Here is an 18536-nt window from a genome sequence, read left to right as displayed (position 1 = left end):
CCAATATAATCAAATGCAAGTCTGTCTGATTCATGTGCACGCTGTAGTATTCTGTGTTCTCATTGTTTGTCAATGGTTTGCATTTTAATAATCTAAACGAAAACCTTGTATTTGTAAGATTTAATGGAAAGTATTAACACATAAAAGACAGGTCCAATACATGATAGTGTCTCACACGGTCAAACATTTACTAGAAGACAGTCCCTCCAAAACGTTGGTTCTCAATCATTAGTACAAAGAGGACTACAACGCAATCAGGAAGGACACTTGTTTCTTAAAAATGAAATGCGAACTTGGGCACTGAGTGAACTCTATCGTCAGACATGAAAAACAAGAGTAGCTACTAAAAGACTTCTAAAAAAAAACATAAATGATATTGCGAATCTGCAAGTTGACAAACCCAACTGAAGGTTTGCTATTTCACAAAGATAACAGAAAATATTTCATAGAAAGATTGCATACATAAGATCACAAAACCCACCCAAAAATTCCAGAGACTAGATATAATACAATGACAAATCTAAAATATACATATATATACATATATTCCTTAAAAATGTCGAGAGAAATAGTCCAAACCTGCCCTTTTATCTTCCTCTAACTCAATAAAACATTGGGCAGCTATCTCAGCATTGCCAATTGTTTCAAAAATTGTGGCAGCATCCATAAGGGCCAATTCAAGATTTGAACCACACATACGTTCGCCCGAAGCTCGAAGGCTAGTAGCCCGTGCCCATATTTCCCTGTACAAGTCTCCAGCTCTTTCAAAGCACATTGTTGCCATCTCAAAGTTATCCTCATTGAATAACTGCGAAGATGTTAAATACGTAAGAGAAGCCAAGGAATGACTCAGAACTTCTCAACCAAATATTAGAACAAGTGATGAAGTCAAACAATAAGGAAAGAAAAAACAAATATGAAAAAAGAAAGAAGAGAAAACTCAAACATCCCAGTTCAAACCTTGATACCATGTGAACTCCAATCCTCTTTGCCACTAGCAACTTGCATCGCCTGTGCAAGTGAGTCATCAAGTAATCTAACTTGGACAAGGCACAACTTCTTCCAATAATCAAACATAGGCCTCGAAAAATCTTCTATATTCACAAATCCATAATCTTTGCCTTGCCTTGTACGTGTTATATCAACGTTCCAATTGCTTAAGTTCAGAGCAAAGGATGTTGTGTTTGGCCTTACCAAATTTTGGGAAACTTGGTGCAGCGGAGTCAAGCACGTCTTGCTCCTTCATATAAACATAGATTACTCTCCATTGATTTTTTAGAGGAGATGTGCCAAAAAAATTGTACGACAATTCATCCTGCAAAAGCAACAAAATGTAACAAGACAGATGATCTAAAATGAAAAAAGTTCCAAAAATTGATTAAACCAAATATTTGAACTGAGTTAACATTTTATGCCACATTGCAAATGAAAAATCAATACATGTATGTCTTGGACATGAAAATGGGACTTATCCTAGAAATGAAAAAATCAATCACCTGAAACTCTAGGCCCTTGCACTCAAGTATTGTCAAAACAAGGGCTTGATTTCCAACATTGCTGGCAATTTCCTTCCTTACAGAATCATCGTGTACTAAAATAAACTGCTCCACTTCAAATCCAACCATATTCCCACTTATATTTCCACTTTTACCAAATATTGTTATAATCGCATTTTCATCATTCTTGGATTCCAATATAACTTGTGCTTCACCATAAAGTAGACTTGTTTCAGAGCTTAAAACATCAATAGACATTGGAAAGAAGTGGTAAAGCTAGTGGTTAAGAACACCATCATGTGTACGAAAGTTTTGTATTAAATGAAAAATGTCTGAGATACGTGTTTGGCCCTTCTTTTTCATTTTATCCTCATCATCACTTCCATATTCTAAGAGGAACTCTTTGTAGAATAAAGATTTTAAATCTTGGAATCTGAAATCAATCCCCCTGGCAATTGTTTGTGTGGTATCGCCCGAGAAAACAAATCCCTCATTAAAATTTCTACAAATATATTTAAAAAGAGCAATCTGTCTCATGGTAAGATCCTGAACCTCATCAGCATAGACAAAGTCCATTTCCTCACCCACATAGATTCCATCTCTCAATCGACGATGAAGGTCAATAACTAAATTTGCTAAATCAAATCAATACAAGGTTAAATTTTCACATGGCATCAATTGATAATCTACTAGATAACCAAAGTGGAACATATAAGAATCTTGTTGTCGTCCAATTGCACACCTCTACTCCAATGGCACTTGTGCAATCTACTTACATAAACTTGATTCACAACTGTTTACAATGAGCAATTTATAACTTCGGATTCTACAATTGTTCAACTCTTGGATCCACATAGATTCTGATCCAATCTGGGAAAATTACACAATTTCCTCTTTTGAAAATTTCCTTGTTCATTAGTGACTAAGGTTTAGGAAAAAGTTACTCGTACTGGTTTCGTTATTGGTTTCTCATTTTATTCACCCATTGGAGGAAACTTTGCAACTTCTTTTACATTGTAACGTTATATATATTTATTAAACGTGATTGATGAATCTCATCCTTGGCATAAAAAATAATCTCAAATAAATTAGCAATTAACATAACTATGATAAGAGAACAGATGCTTAATTTAACAAATAACAAGTTACCTACAAGAACTTCAAAAAAGAACATGAGAATAACAGTATTATGTAGCTGAAACTATTTAAGTAATATAAAAAACTTTTCAAGTGAGAAATGTGGTTCTTGACAGCTGAACATAGTTTGGGGCAGACAGTAACAAATAATTTGCATAAGACATGCCCCTTAGGCTTTCCAAGGCTCGGTACAATCTCATTTCTCTTAAGAACATCCATACACTTATCACTATTAACTTCACAGAATCCTTCTGAAGAAAGATAATGCAACCGTTCCTTTTGAATCAATTTCTTAGTTAAAACAGTTGTTTTACCCATTCCGGACCTTCCAAGGATAAAAGAACTTCTAGGAAAAAGAATTATCTCCAATTCTTGGTCTGTTACTTCAAAAGGGAGCTGAATTTCTCCTCCATCACGTCCAGAAAGCAAATGTCCCACCAGACCACATGATAAGGAATAGAATTTCATCAGTAACAGACTCTCACCCACCTTTGAGTTCTCAATATAAATTCTTCCATCAAATGCACTAGTACTTGAATCATTGTCAGCCTTAGTTCCGCTAGTGCTCTTAAATTGGACAATATCATCACATGTTCCCCACATCAATGGCACTTCCAAATTTCTAAAGAAACAAAACACAAAATAAAGAATGATCAATGGAGACTAACAGATTCACACACACACACACACACAAAACCTTTCAAAGATAAGAAGTTTTTAGAGTAAAATACAGTGAGATGTGATATCATATGTTTTCATCACATAACTCTCTAAGAACATAGAACATTTGTATTTGCAAAAAAATAAATGATTGAAACATAAAATTTCGAAAGCACACTACTACAACTTAGAAGGGGAAATCTCATCTCTAAATCCAGTGAAAATTTTAGAGAGCTTCTATTGCCACGCCAACTTTTGCTAACGCGACCCCAAATGTGTGCTAATTCTTTGGTGATTTACTTATGAATTGGGGTGGCATTAGCAAAAGTTGCTGCAGCAACAGAATCTCTAATTTATTTACTAGCTATTAAAAATGTGATCCTCCACCACATGCTTGGCATGAATATATAGCAGAGGAATCCACCTATTAGTATTACATTCGGATAAATAAGGACTATACGTACCCCTCAGTGCATTTCACTTTGCAGCAGTTGACAAAATCATATGTGTACATTCTAAAGATGTTATCCAGACACTTGATCTGTTTTGGTATCTCCTCTAGCGGAACAATATCCCAAATCTTCAACACTTGAGTATACAATGTCAACTGTGCAAATAACATATAGGCCTTCAACCTTGAATTGTTTGACAAGCTGCAACAAGTTTTCACACATAGTGTCTACATTCCTCTTCCGTGGGCGCCAACCACTCCAAAGTCTCTGCAATAAATCTGGGAATATTGGAATAAAATAGAAGACAATTTTGAAAACCTATATAAAAGAAAAATACAATAAATTATGGAAAAAAATTAGAACAAATCTTCCACTATTGAAGACAAAATTACCTTCCACTTTGCACTTTTGAAAATATGCTACCCCCCTTAAGCAAATCATCCAACTGATCGAGCTCTTTCTTGACATTTAATATTTCTTTGGCAATGTCCTTATCTTCATCTGAGTTAAAGAAACAATGATGGTCCTTCGCATCATGGACTAATGCTGCCCAAACAGACACACTGTTAACAAGAGTTGTTCCATTTCCCAAAATCCAAAGACAGTGCCTGCAAAGCCAAGAATCCAATATTGAAGTAAATAGAGACAATTAGGTAATCAGCTTGGCAAATATCTATTTAAGAAGCACATAATCCATACTTAGCCCTTGTCAAAGCAACATTAGTGAGTTGACGATTCGACAGGAACCCAATTGATCCTCTAAAATTAGATCGAACAGTAGAGATTATTACGATGTCTTCCTCACCACCTTGGAACCCATCAATGGAACCCTTACAAAGAACTCCTTGAGCTTCTCGTACTTCTGTCTCAGTTTCTCTTGAATTATAGAAACTTGAGCAGAGTATGGGAATACAATACCAATGCTAACATTCTTTCCTGATCCATCCCATTCTGTAACAACAAATTCTAAATACGTAACTGTCATAACTAGTTTGAAGAAACTGAAGAATCTATATCGGAAAAAAAAGTTCCTAGGATAATGGGTGAGAGCAAGACCATGAAACTCGTTAAAATAAGCAAACTTATGCACACAAATATAATTAGTTAACACAAAAGGCTATGAACTAAATACCCAAACACCAATTCAAATACTGATATGTAAAACAGGAACATAATCCTTCATCTTCAAATATTTACGAAAAAATCTTTTAACTTGTAGCATTCTCCGTGCAAATTTTGCAGTAAGAATTGTAACAACATAATAATTACAAATTTTTTCTTCCAACAAAGCAAATTAGAATTTTTCTAGGATTTAAAAATTAGTCAAATGTAATGAGAGAAATTATAATAAAAAGGTATTCATGCATTGCCACATACGGTGTATCAACACAGGTGGAACATCAGTATCTTAGTATTTTAAAGAGAAAGATTGCACCATTGCATGACTATTGACCTACACTCTATCGAAATACCTCTCCAAATTAAATTTAAAAAATGTCACGTTACATTAATTATCAAGAGAATTTTACCATAACTTTGTCATTCATGAATAAAATATTGATTCCCCTTCAATCATCTATATGAACATCACTATTTCTGAAGGAATAGTAAGGCAAATAGGGAAGAAAAGAGTTCGGAAAAGAGTCACTTTGAGGCTTTGTAACTAATCCAAAAGTAAAAAATAAAAAAATATGTTGGAATTGGTAAAACTTTTTTGATCAAAAGTGTATCACACAGGAATATATTATATTCAAATTGGACTGCAAAATAATACAGCCACTTAACTCATGCCGAACATACCTTTAAAAAGCTTTAGCACAATTTTCATAACAGCTACTTACACCATATTTTTCCAGCTATGTCCAACATCATCTAGTACCTCTTTTCCATTAGAAATATTAATGAAGGAATAGGGCCCAAACATAGGGCCAGGAAGATACTGTCTTTCATAACTCCGGCTCCTGACATTAGGAGCATCCAAAATCTCATTGAGATAAAACTTGGCATTTGGGAAGTAACTTATTTTAGAATGCATTCTGTACTGCACGTCGAGAAGATGCTTTGGTTGTCCTAATAAACTCAACCTTTCAAACAGACTTGTTCCAGAACCCGCTTCAACACAAACCTAGTCAGAAAAAGATAAATTTGAAGAGTAGGAAACATCATCTATTAGCAATTATAATGTGGAGGTAAGGTACCCATACTAAAAGAGCCACGAATTTCCCTCGAGATACACAAGAAAAAATCTATGGTTCTATGAACATTATTCCATGTCATTCGAGTGTATTTTTTGAGTCAGTTTAGTAATATTCTAACAAAAAAAGTGCACTATTTGATGGGCAAATTATAATTCTCTTAACAATTAATTCAAACCTAGGCGCGTATACATACCATTGCTGGAAGCTGACATTCATCACCGATTAGAATAGCATGCCGAACACCAAGAAGTTGTAAGGGTATTGATGATTCACACTCTTTCAACTGAGCAGATTCATCAATATCCAACAAATCCAATGGTGATTCCATATCCATTGAATGCAGCTTGTATGAGCTAGAAGCGTGCAGAAAATGAGGGAAGCGGTTTGAAAACAAAACTTCCTCAAAGAACATTTGTTCATAAAATTGTTGAGGCCAAGACTATGAAGAGAACGACGAAGATATCCAAAAATAAATAGACACTCACTTCTAGTCTTTACGAATGGGTTAAAGTATCACATTTAACAGCCTCACCCCCAAGTACACCCATACACTACAGGAAAAACAATTTATTGCACGAAATCGGATCTCACTCTGTCTCTTCGTCTAAAACGAAAATGTCTGACCCTAAATTCTCTCTGTTTCTTCGTCTCAATCTCAAACGAAAACAGCCTTCTCTTCGTCTCAAACGAAAACAGCCTCTTCGTCTCAACCTCAATCTCTCTCTCTCTCTCATCTCAAACTTGATCTCTCTGTCTCTCATTTCAAGTTCGAAAACGAATTGGATGATTTTTCAATTGAATCGATAGAAAAGGTGTGTTTTCCTACATATTTTGATGATTTTTCAGTTGAATCAATTCCTAAAACCTAGATTTTTCTGCTATAGGATTTAAACTCTCGGTAGTGTTGATTCAAATTTTAGTTTGATTACAAATCCTAAACCTTTGATTTTATTTTCTAGATTTTTAAGTCTTAACTACTTCAAGAGAGTATTCCTTTTTATTGGGACTCGACTTCTCTCAAGGCCTTATCTTTGCATACAAATAGACTCAGTGACTCCCTACCAATCCAAGGTAAACAATTTAAATTGTTGTCAAGTTTCATTACTAAATAATTTTTGTATAAAATACGTCCTTATTCATTGGATTACTCACTTCCCTACAAAAAATTGATATTTACTTTAGTATGAAATTCTCTTAAGTCAACTAACATTTGTTGTTGTTGTTGTTGTTGTTGTTGTTTCTAGTAATGTTATATGAAAGATAAATATAATTACTTCAAATTTATTCATTTCTGTTAATCTGGCTTTTTTCTGTATGAATGAAGCTCATCGGGTGGTCCTCACAAGAAGAACTAATGGCTCAATTGCCTTCATTTCTGCCTGCTCTTTTTGATGCATTTGGGAACCAGAGTGCAGATGTTCGTAAGGTACTTATTGTTGTCTTTGTTATAATTTGGAAAATTGATGTTGTTGTTCCTGTTCAATGCACTTGTGATTCAATTAACCTTAGAAGATCTTTGGCTGATTCAGATTTCTCAATGACTTTATCCTTCAAAATCTTTCCTTTTTTGTAATTATAATCCAAGGTATGCTGAATTTTTAGATAACCTGAATGGGCATGTTGTTTTATTGATGAAGCCTCATTTATTATAAAAATAAGTAGTTACTAATCAAACGGTGGGTCTGTTACTGATACTTAAATTTATAACAGTTGAGACTTAAATTGCTGCTTCTATCCCTTTTTTTATTTTTATTCTAATCTTGGTTTACTCTTATCTGGTTTGCACAGACTGTTGTTTTATGTTTGGTGGACATATATATAATGCTCAGAAAAGCATTCTTGCCATACTTGGAAGGGCAAGTATAGATCTTCATATTATCATTTGATCCTAGTCGAAGCATTGATAATGTGCTATTGTATTTTAGTCTAGCCAAAATTAAAGTCCCAACCGTTGACGAATTATCCATGTCAAACTCTTATCGTAACTCGTAAGTATAGGCTTCATCCATCTCTAGGGCACTATTGAAGACCACATGTGCCAAGGGTCCCTCACGAGCTCCAAAGTCTTCATTTGAGTAATGAAATAAGGGATTTGGAGAATTCTTACTCTTTAAGGTACAAAGCTAATCGTTTTTGCTCCATGACAAAAGTGTATGGACCGTCTAAGCCATCGATATCAGACACATGACTAATAAGTCCAGTAGGACCACTAGGACATAATACAATACCCACCAAAAGCGTGTCAGTTGGGTAATCAAAGCTTTGCCACATGAATCGATCTTGATTATCATAAAGGACCAAATTAGCATTTGGAAGAAGTTTGAGGCCAACGACGCCTTTGTTGGCTGTACCGGTTTGCCAAACAATGTGCCCATCAACATCAGCTAGGACTAAATTGCCATTACTACCAAAGGTCAGAGTGGCATTCTCGTGGACGGGTTTACTACAATTAATTAGCCTCCCAAACCGATCGCATGAGTGATTCAGAACAAGGAGTACCCATACGTAATACGAGGGTGTAGGCATTCGGGGTAGTGTTATAGAAGCAAAGTGTGAAAGGAGAGTTGAAAACATCTAAACTCGGTAGTTTCCATCTTACTCTACGATGTATTCTTCGAATTCGCCTTGATTGATAAATTTGAATGTTTTGGAAGGAGGAACAATAGCTTGAGAAACAGAGGAAAGGATAAAGAGGAAAAGGAATAGGAAGGAAAATGTGAGTGAAAGTGAAGAAGATATTGTTGGATGGCTCTGTGTTATCTCTCCTCCACAGGTTTATTAATAAAGGATCAAGTCAAAACATTAAATTTGAACCTAGATAATGGGTCTCTTTCTATGGCTTGTTATTGTAATGAAGAGCCAATATTAAACTTTGACCACAACTCTTCATTATTTATTTATTTGGACTTTAAATCATTATAATCTAACTATTCCACGGGGCAAACTCAATCGACTACTCTGATATGACAAGTTCGAAACCGTAGATTTGCTCTCCTAGGTATTCACGACTGTACTTTCCCATAAAAAAAATATATATCGAGGGAACCATGTATCCTAAGGAGCATAGATCTATGCTTCCCCTACTTGTCACATAGTTGATTGAGTATGCCCATGAGGTAGGCAGATATCACAACTCTTAGATTTTATAAGCAGTCTTCAAATTATAGTTAAAAACTATACCCTTCAATTATTTTCTAAATACGTGTGTACATGAGCAATGACAATCTTGCTTCTCATTTATATAGTAAGTATAGATCAGCTCTTTATTTTTATAAGGAAGAATTATTAGAAGAGAAAACAAAATATTATTTTCATGGGAGCACAAAGTGATTAGACGTATCCTTTGTAGTCTTTCTTTCTAGTTACTTGCCCTACTTTACTAATAATGTTTTGTTACCTATTTAATAAACATGGATACATGTGTTTGTGTCTGATGATGATAAGAAGTTTCACAGTGATCCTTAGGGAACCTGGTATGCTGATACATCCAATTTTCATTGCATATTTTTGAGAAATATATTTTTAAAATGCTTTAGTTCAGGAGAAGTTTATTATAGAGAACGAATATATTTAGATAGGTATCGCTAAAAGTTTATTAAAAACTGGATTTTCTATTGGATAGGCTTTTAATTGAAGATTGAATTTGAATTTTGCGTATGAAGTGGTGCCCATGTTGTGTTCACTTTGCATTGAGATAAGAGAATTTGTAAGAACCTTCAATTGTTTATATGAGTCTTATGTCCAGTCTCAATCATCCCTTTCTCTTTAGATAGTTTAAAAAAAAAATACAACAATGGGTGCCTGCCGTTTGCACTACACAAAAATGTTATTTGTTACCACCCCATAAACACCAATTTCCATTTATCTTCATTGAAGTTCTTAGCATCCTTGTCTTTCCCAATCACTTGGGTTACCCTAGATTATGGGTATGTCCTATGACATAGTGCTTTAAAACCATTCATGTGGAATCGATTGATTTTATTTCTTACCTACTTTCTTCTTCTTCTTCTTCATATGGATTTTATATGTTTATTTGTTGTTGTAATTTATCATGTTGGCAGGTCAAGCATCTTTGATGCAAAGGCTGGAATTGCTTTGAATGAGAAATTCGTGAAACTCGTGTCTTGGTATGATAATGAATGGGGTTACAGGTAATTTCACTCTCTAAATGCTTGTATTAATTATCATTTAGTAATCTATTCAACTGATGAAAGATGAGGATCTTGATAATTTTAAAACTACAAGGTTCGTTCCATTACACGTTTAAGATGCAAGTAAGTCCAAATATGATTATGATTGGAAATATGACGACCTGATTTCCTTTATTTTTGCAACACACGTGTGATTGACTTGATCGTTCACATGGCCTCTGTTGCGTAAAGTTGATGTTCAGGTTATATCTGAAACCTTCCCAATTTTTGGCTTAAAGTGGTTATTGGTAGTAATGCTTGCAATGTAGTAGAAGTGGATGAATTTGAACAAAATTAAGTTTGCACTAGTATGAGTTTGCAATGGTATTGCAAAGGTATATTATTAGTAGTTCATCCAGGATAGTTTACCAAATATAGAGAGAGAACACTTTTGATTTCCCTTCTGAAGCTCTGAAAACATTGTGATAGAAGATGCTAGAAGATTTGCATATGCTCAATTGTACATACACTTCATTTTTACAATCACAATTAAGACAAGTGCAACATAGAACACTCAATAGATCTATATCTTATACTTAATAAGTTGCAGTCCAACATATAATAAAACCTAGATAATTATATAACAAGTAGTGTGATGGTAATAGTGGATCAGTGCAAGGTTTTTACTAAGTGAAAATGGACCCTTAGCTCACTCAAAAATGACATTCTCATACTCTCCCTACTGGGTGAGTGTCTGGCATTCCTCAAGTTGCTCATTGGAGGATACAAGTGGAGGTATAGCAAAATAGCAAGGGATTGGTGAATGCTCTAGATTGGATTTGAGCATTTTTTTCATCATAAGCTTGAACCTTTTTTTTTCTTTGGCCAATGGGCTTGTCACATGATGAAAATAAATAACCATTGCTCATTGTTTTCATCATGAGGTTCAAAGAAGGAATTCTGCTAATAGATGAAGGAGGACGTTCAATTCTCAATACATATTATATACTTTAAAAAAACTGCATTTGAAATTAGAACATAACTCTTAAATGGGAATGATTAAATAGTATGTTATTCTTTTTTTGAGTTATTTACTTTTTGTTTATAAATTTTTTCCCAAGAATTGCTCATTGAGGTTCATTAGATACATTTATCTTTGTGAATGGTATCCCGTATCTGACGAGATTAAACTTGGGCAAAAAAAATAATACACTGATGTAAAATGTATCTCTTATGCATTTATAGGGGTTTTCATACATTTTGAAGATGATAGTGTGGAGTCTACAAAGATGGTGAAACAATGGAATATGAAGATCATCTCGGTGAGCAAATGCTTCTTCTAGAGCTCCTTAGTTATTTAAATGTTGACTAGTATTAATGTAAATTGATGAATATGTTATGCGTTTCTTAATTTTGATGGGTAAGCTTGACTTGAACCCACAACCTCAAGCCGGAACCTCATATCGCACTTCTTGACGTGAAAGTGGATAGAATTTTTAGTTTGAAAAATTCTCAACTTAATGTATATGAAGATATTTTTGTAAAGTTATTGTAATAAGTTGTGACAATATATTTTATAGTTTCAAATTGTAGACTAGAATTTGGATTGACAATTAGATTTATGAAAATTGAAGACGAAGGGCATTTGGGTTTTTTCATATTGATAGTTGGGGTTTAGGTCATCAATTTTAAAACATAGGGGTATTTCCAATATTCAACAACATGTGAGGGGGGCAGGTGTAAAATTCAAAAAGTTCTTATAGTGACGACCGTGACCGTAGCTAAATATCAAATATTTTTTTTTTTCAAAAACTACCTTATAGCGATGGTCAATGACCGTAGCTAAAGGCGTAATATATTTTTTTATAAAAATGCCCTATAGCAACGGCCAACAGTGACTGTCGTTATAAGTCCTATATATACCTCCACCAGCCCTAGCGGTTGTCACTATATCCCTATTTTACTATTGATGAAGAACATGAAGTCATTCCCATTATCTCTTCTTCTTTTAACTATGAAGAAGAAACATAATAAGAGAATTTGGTGAGGAGTGGGACTGCCACATATATGATATTCTTCTTAGCCTTTCTATAGTCTTCTTCTATTGAAAGGCTAACAAGAAATAACCTAAATGCCCTTATCTTTAACTTGTAATCATAACATTTTCGAGTTCTTTGGCCTATAGTGACAAAATTTGGATTCGGTAATCATTCAGTGAGTGTTCAATTCGTAAAAAATTGGCAAACCTTTGGAGATTGTAGCAAATATTTTAATGGATTTCTTACCAGAACCTATCATCATCAACCTCTCTCTCTCTCTCTCTCTCTCTCTCTCTCTCTCTCTCTCGATCCTAACTTATTTGAAAATTTTAAAGGTGAAGGATAAACATATATTTCCATATTTCATGATTAGTTGAGGGGTCGTCGATTGATCAGTATTTTACATAATATGCTTTTGTAATTATATGGTTTCCCTTGTTATCATGCTTCAAAGTTTCGTGCCATTTTGGATAAATGAAAGAAAATTTTATTAAAAACTAATAATCCCTTTAAATATATTCTAGAATCATAGATTTTCTGACGTCCCCCTCTAACATACGCCTCCCTACTCTCCCATCACAGAACTGTAGATCATTTGCCTTGGGATACAAAGAACCATCAATCTCTTTCTTTTGTACCCCGAGGCAAGTGATCTACAGTTATGTGAGGGGGACGTATGTCATAGTGGGGCGTCATATCATCACAACACTAAAATAATAGAGACAATTCTATTAGTTTGAGTAGAGAGAAATAAAACAAGAGTCGGATCTTAATATCGTAATCACCCAAGGAAATATATTGAGAAAAAACCGAAAATAAATTATATTAGTCCAAACAAAGATAAATCTGTAGTTGTAACAAGTTATCAACCTCCCTTAGTAGGTTTAAATTCGTACTTCAACTTAGATATTAAAAATAAAAAAAAGAATTCATGAATATGAAGATGTTCATGTTTACAAAAAATTAGTGTAGGACTTTCCGAGGGGGTGACTTAGTAATTAGTGAATCAGTTAGGAACAAGACTTATGAATTCTATGAAGAAAAAATACCAGTGATCTCGCTATATCTTGTTTTAAGGTTTATATGTTCTTGACATTAAAATTCATAAGAATCATAAGGTTAGATACCATAGTTTGTCACAAAGTTTACATTGATAAGGTATTTTGAATTTTTGGAATTCAAGATTGTTGTTCCATTGGAGATGTTCTCACAATTAAAGGAAATGCCTTTATCGAAAGTTAGTGTCCCAATAACAAAGTAGAGAAAGAATAAGTTAATACTGAAAGAGTTTTTCTGTTTTTGCATTGACACTTTTGTTCCCCATAATTTAGTCAAGTTTAAGAAAATTTTGGTGTCTTTGTTTAGTTGAGTAGTTTCATATTTTCTCGTATTTATACTATTATAGGACCAACTAAGGGTTTATTGTTAACCAAATGCTTAGTTGCAATTAGATAATCATTATCATAAATATTGCTTCTAACATAGTTTCTTGTATTTTCACTTCAGTCTCATGACTTTTAGAAAGTAAGGGACAACTCAAAGTAAAATCATGATTAGAATGGGCATGCTAGCTAGGTCAACTATCATGCTTCTAACATTGCTATGGTGTTCTTGTGTTATTTTTGGAAAGTATGATCTTAAGGATTCAACTTGAATTGATTTACAAGATACAAAAGGAGTAAACTTGGCTTACTCTAGCTGAGTTTGGATTGAGTTATTGATCAAAATATTAATTTAGTTTTTTATTGAGTTATTGTTGCATAGATATGCATATAGTTCACCATGAAGGTGACCAATTGAGTTGTTTTGTGACTCTCACATCGATTTAGTTGAGTTAAGTCACCTCAAATTGACTCATTGAGTTTTATAATTGTGATTCAACACACTTTCTATTCAAGAATATGTGATTTAACAGATAGATGTATTGCTTACATTAGCATAGTTTTCTTGTTTAACTTTTGACCAAATTGTGTACATGAATTATAGCATTACTGAAGTTTTTTTTTTTTTATTTTAGGGGGAGGGGGATAGATTTTTACCAAATAGAATCGAAGAGAGAATATGTAAAAATCAGTTTTTAGAAACAACTTAGGCAAACAAATGTTTGGAATATAGTGGGTGAATCTCATACTTATTTTCCCTTCTATAGTTTACAATCCAACATTTCAAACTGTAAACATGCAACTGTCTGTAGTGTAAAAAAAATTTTGGTTGCTAGTATATGGGAGCAATCCAATTGGAATTTCCAACCTAATATGTTTTCTACTCATTTCAATCAGAATTTGTTCATTCTATTTTTAGTTCCTCCCATCGATGAGAATTTTTTATGTGATGTTTATTGATTTCATTTCCAACTTTTCTTATAACAACAATAGAAAACAAGACTACTAATTGAATAATAACAATAGAAACTTCCATAAATGAAATTGAAAACAAGACAACTACTAATAACAACTATTTGAACACTCCATTAATCAGAAGCAACTAAAACACATAAAAGTGCACACACACATTTGAACAATAAGAATATAATACAACTCAGCTGCAAGCTGCGAGTCTTATACATGTATGTGCAATTCAATTGCAAGTTGCATGTATTATTAGCAATATATATATATATATATATATATATATATATATATATACAAAATCAGATTTGTACTTCCCTAACTTCATCAAGAAAATTATAGTGTCCATAAACAACTCAATAATGTTTATACCATAACAAAGCATCTAGTTATACAAAACGAGAGAAGTAAGCTAAGGTACAAATTCATCTTACACTTTCTTATAGATTGTTCAACAGATTCAGTAACTCCTACTTTGTAGATTTCAAATATTGAGATAAAAAACACCCAATTTGATAAACAAAATATCTTTAAAAATCCAAAAAATAAATTCACTTTGATTACAAATTCAAGGCAACCTTTTGTGTTGATGGTGTTGTAATTCATACTCGTTCTTTTTATTGAAATGGGCCAATATGATAGTTAGGACTAGTGATATATAATCCTATCATATGCCATAACCAAGGTATATGAATTGGCATATAACCACTTTTGATGCAAGTGTTCGGGGGAAAAAATAAGATATATTATATTGCTGCACTGACTTTTACTAAAAGCACCCCAATTCATACAAAGACTAAGCAAATGTTGAGGTGTTATTAGTAAAAGTTTGTGTGACAATAGAATCTTTCAAAATAATTGAGTTATTTTTTTCAGATTCTGAAAAACTAAATTTCAAAATCTACAATCTCGTTTGGCTTTACTGATTTTGGGAAATTAATTTTAGAATCTAGAACATAATAGTGCCAATGAAAAATATTATACCCAAGTATAAAAATATGAAAATAAGAAAAAAAAAAAAAAAAAAAAAACAGATTTCCAAAATAATGTATTCTTTTCAGATCTGATCCAAAAGAAAAAATAGTATTTTTTTATCGGTTCCAATTTGATCTTTATTCGATTTGATAAAAATATATTTAAGATTTAATGTACATTACATATATAAATATCATCTATAATATTTTATATTCAAACACCTCCCATTTTTCTTCAAAAAATAACACAAATTACCATCAAACAGAAACAAATTAAAAGAAATATTAAAAAAACTTGAAAAATAGAGCAACAAAGGGTTTGAGAAGAGGGGTGACTACTTACATGATTTAGAAAGAACAATACAACGAAAATTTTGGAGATTTGGTTCTCTCGGCTCAATCAAATACTGTAAATAAAATTTTCTAAAAATAAAATTAAATTAATTCGAATTAGTGTTATATCTAACGATTAAAAAAAAAATTCATACAAAACCAATTGATACAGAGAAAAATGGGAAAAAAAATTACCTGTTCCAACTATCGACAGATTGGGATTTTGAAAAAAAAAACCCTCCTTTCTTCTTCTTTTTCTTCTTCTTCTTCTTCTTCTTCTTCTTCTTCAACCTTGATAAATCATTAGAGAATGGGACAGAAATGGGAGTGGGAGAAAGTGAGGAAGGAGAAGAGGAAACGAAAACTTACCGCCAAATTGGAAACCGCAAAGAAGCCATGTTGAAAACACCTCGATTTGTCATCTCTGTAATAGCGGAGCCTCAATTTGGGATTTCTAATGGCGGTTCACTAAATGGCCGTTGGAAACGCCTCCTGTATCGCCTATCTCGACGATTGAAGAAAATCGCCTCAAATTCATAAAATGCCCTCACTTCTTCCTTCTTCAGAGGCGTTTCCGTTGGAAACACCTCCAATCGATCGACGTTGGATCTTCGATGGTTTTAAGAAACGCCACAAAAAATGCCTTGAATATCTAAAATTTGGGGTTGTTTTTGAAATAGCGCCTCCCATGGCTCTCGATTTTGGGGCTGTTACGACAAGACGCCATTAATAATTTGGTCAACTAAATTTAGAGAGAAAAAAAAAATATTTGTGTGGGTTTAAGGGAGCGTTTTTCTATAAAACGCTGGCAAATACCCTATTTTAAGACTTTTTACAAAAACACCCTTATTTTTGGGCCTCTAATTCGTATCTTTTTTGTAGTGATTCGTCAATTCGCTAAACTAATCGACTAACCTTAATTCGGAGAATTTTATGATTTTTTTGGAAAATTCGAAGATTTTTGTAACAATGATTCAACCTCTATAGTCAATTACTTTTAATCTATTGAACCTCATATTTAATTTAATGCACCTTATTCAATCTCACCTTTATCCCTTGTAAAAGACCCCTTGGTTTTTCAAATCCAAAATCCCATAATCTTCTACGTCAAAAATATTGTGAACATTTTTTTTCTCAATAAAAATAAAAGAATTATAATGGTAAAATTGAGTAATATAGCATTTAGAGGAAAGAAATATAGCAAAATAATGATTAACGGTCCGAAATTATCTAATCCAACAATCAGAATCAAGTGGTTCGGTCTGGTCGGATCAAAGTCCATGTTTGGTGAAAGCAAAATGATTCAGATATGGTTTTAACTAATAGGATTCAAGTCGAATTTGAATACAAATATGGATATGGATATACTCATATCAGACCTGACCCATTTTAAGCCCTATTCAACTTCATCTTCTATCGACCAAGCTTCAACTTCTTGAAGAAAACTCGTAATTTTTCTATTCAACCATCTATCATCTTCAAGCTTAGGAACTCATTATTATTTGACCACATCCTGGCTCTTTTTAAGTAACTACATGAATAATACTGACTATGAGAAAAATCAAGGGTAAATTCCTAAATAATTACAAATGTTTTCGATATTTTGCTAATAATGTTGACACAACTACCATGTAACGTTGACAAAATATTATCAACTTATTAACATTACGTGACGACTTTGTCAACATTAACAACATTTTGAAAGTACCAAAAACTTTTGTAAATATTTTAAGACGAGTCAGTGTTAGAGTGACCTCATGACTGTACCTCGTACCACACATCTTGATGTGAAAGTGGATTGGAACCATAGATGCTTTTTCACTTGTATCTTGATGAAAAGCATCTATAGTTCCCATACACTTTTATGTTAGGATGTGCGATGTTAGGTAAAATCTTGAGGTCACTCAGTATTATTCTTTTAAGATTTAAAAACTGTCCAATTAGAACCGTACATTTTTGTTCATCGAATCAATGTCACAATCAATCTGATTTCGTTTTAGATATTGGACCAACCCTCTCGCTTTCTTTATGTATCTTGTTGTTCCTTGCAATAGTAGTTGATAGGTGGGGACTTCAAAATTTTGAAAGAACCCTACACGTGGCATTTCTAATGAGGTTTTTCAAATTTTGGTGGATAGGGACGTGAAATAAATTTAAAATGCCACATTTCTTGTAACGAGGAGGGTTCCTTCAAATTTTCATACTCGTTCGCAAAGAAGAATCCTTTACATCCCTCCCATCTCTCTTTGTCAAACTCCTACCCCTAAGTAGGATGATGTTAAAGGGAAAAAGTGAGGTAAAATGGTATTAAAGGTGAAACAAAAAACAAGAAAAAATAATTATTTTAATTATTTTAAAGCATTTTTCAAGAATTAATTATTATAATTGATTTTAATTGAATCAAATTTAAAAATATGATCTTTCAACGAATATAATTTTGCAGTGGAGATCAGATTATAAATTTAAAATTCATGAGATCGATCAATTCAAGATGCCTTCAGTTAGTAATCTCATCTCAATAGATTCAATGTGATTGTCTATCACATTGATGATTCTCATTGACTGGTTAAATATCCCAGATGATTTTTCCGATATATTGAGAAGGAAAATGTTGACGTAACATTGAAATTAATATGGTTTCAGACATTGTTGACGTGAATGTGTTTACATAACTATAGATGCTTTCATCGAGATACAAGTTTAGAAGCATCTATAGTTATGTGCACACCAATGCCTGAACCAATGTCAATTTCAACCAACACGACTCTT

The 18536-nt window shown here is 33.1% G+C and overlaps 1 long non-coding RNA gene and 1 pseudogene across 1 annotated transcript; both read right to left on the bottom strand.

Annotated features, from left to right (window-relative positions):
• Positions 1–564: 564 nt before the first annotated feature.
• Positions 565–4721, bottom strand: LOC147397831 (uncharacterized). Its single transcript, XR_015179596.1, has 4 exons — positions 4445–4721; positions 4138–4353; positions 961–4012; positions 565–808 (listed from the first exon to the last, which is right to left on the bottom strand). It is a non-coding gene; the product is annotated as an uncharacterized LOC147397831 (long non-coding RNA).
• A 2976-nt stretch (positions 4722–7697) lies between these two features.
• On the bottom strand, positions 7698–9180 carry LOC147397830 (epidermis-specific secreted glycoprotein EP1 pseudogene; annotated as a pseudogene).
• Positions 9181–18536: the final 9356 nt, after the last annotated feature.

Source organism: Akebia trifoliata, chromosome 7, assembly GCF_017979445.1.
Source record: "Akebia trifoliata isolate Shusen 1 chromosome 7, ASM1797944v1, whole genome shotgun sequence".
Lineage (NCBI taxonomy): Eukaryota > Viridiplantae > Streptophyta > Magnoliopsida > Ranunculales > Lardizabalaceae > Akebia > Akebia trifoliata.
This window is presented reverse-complemented; position numbering and strand designations above follow the sequence as displayed.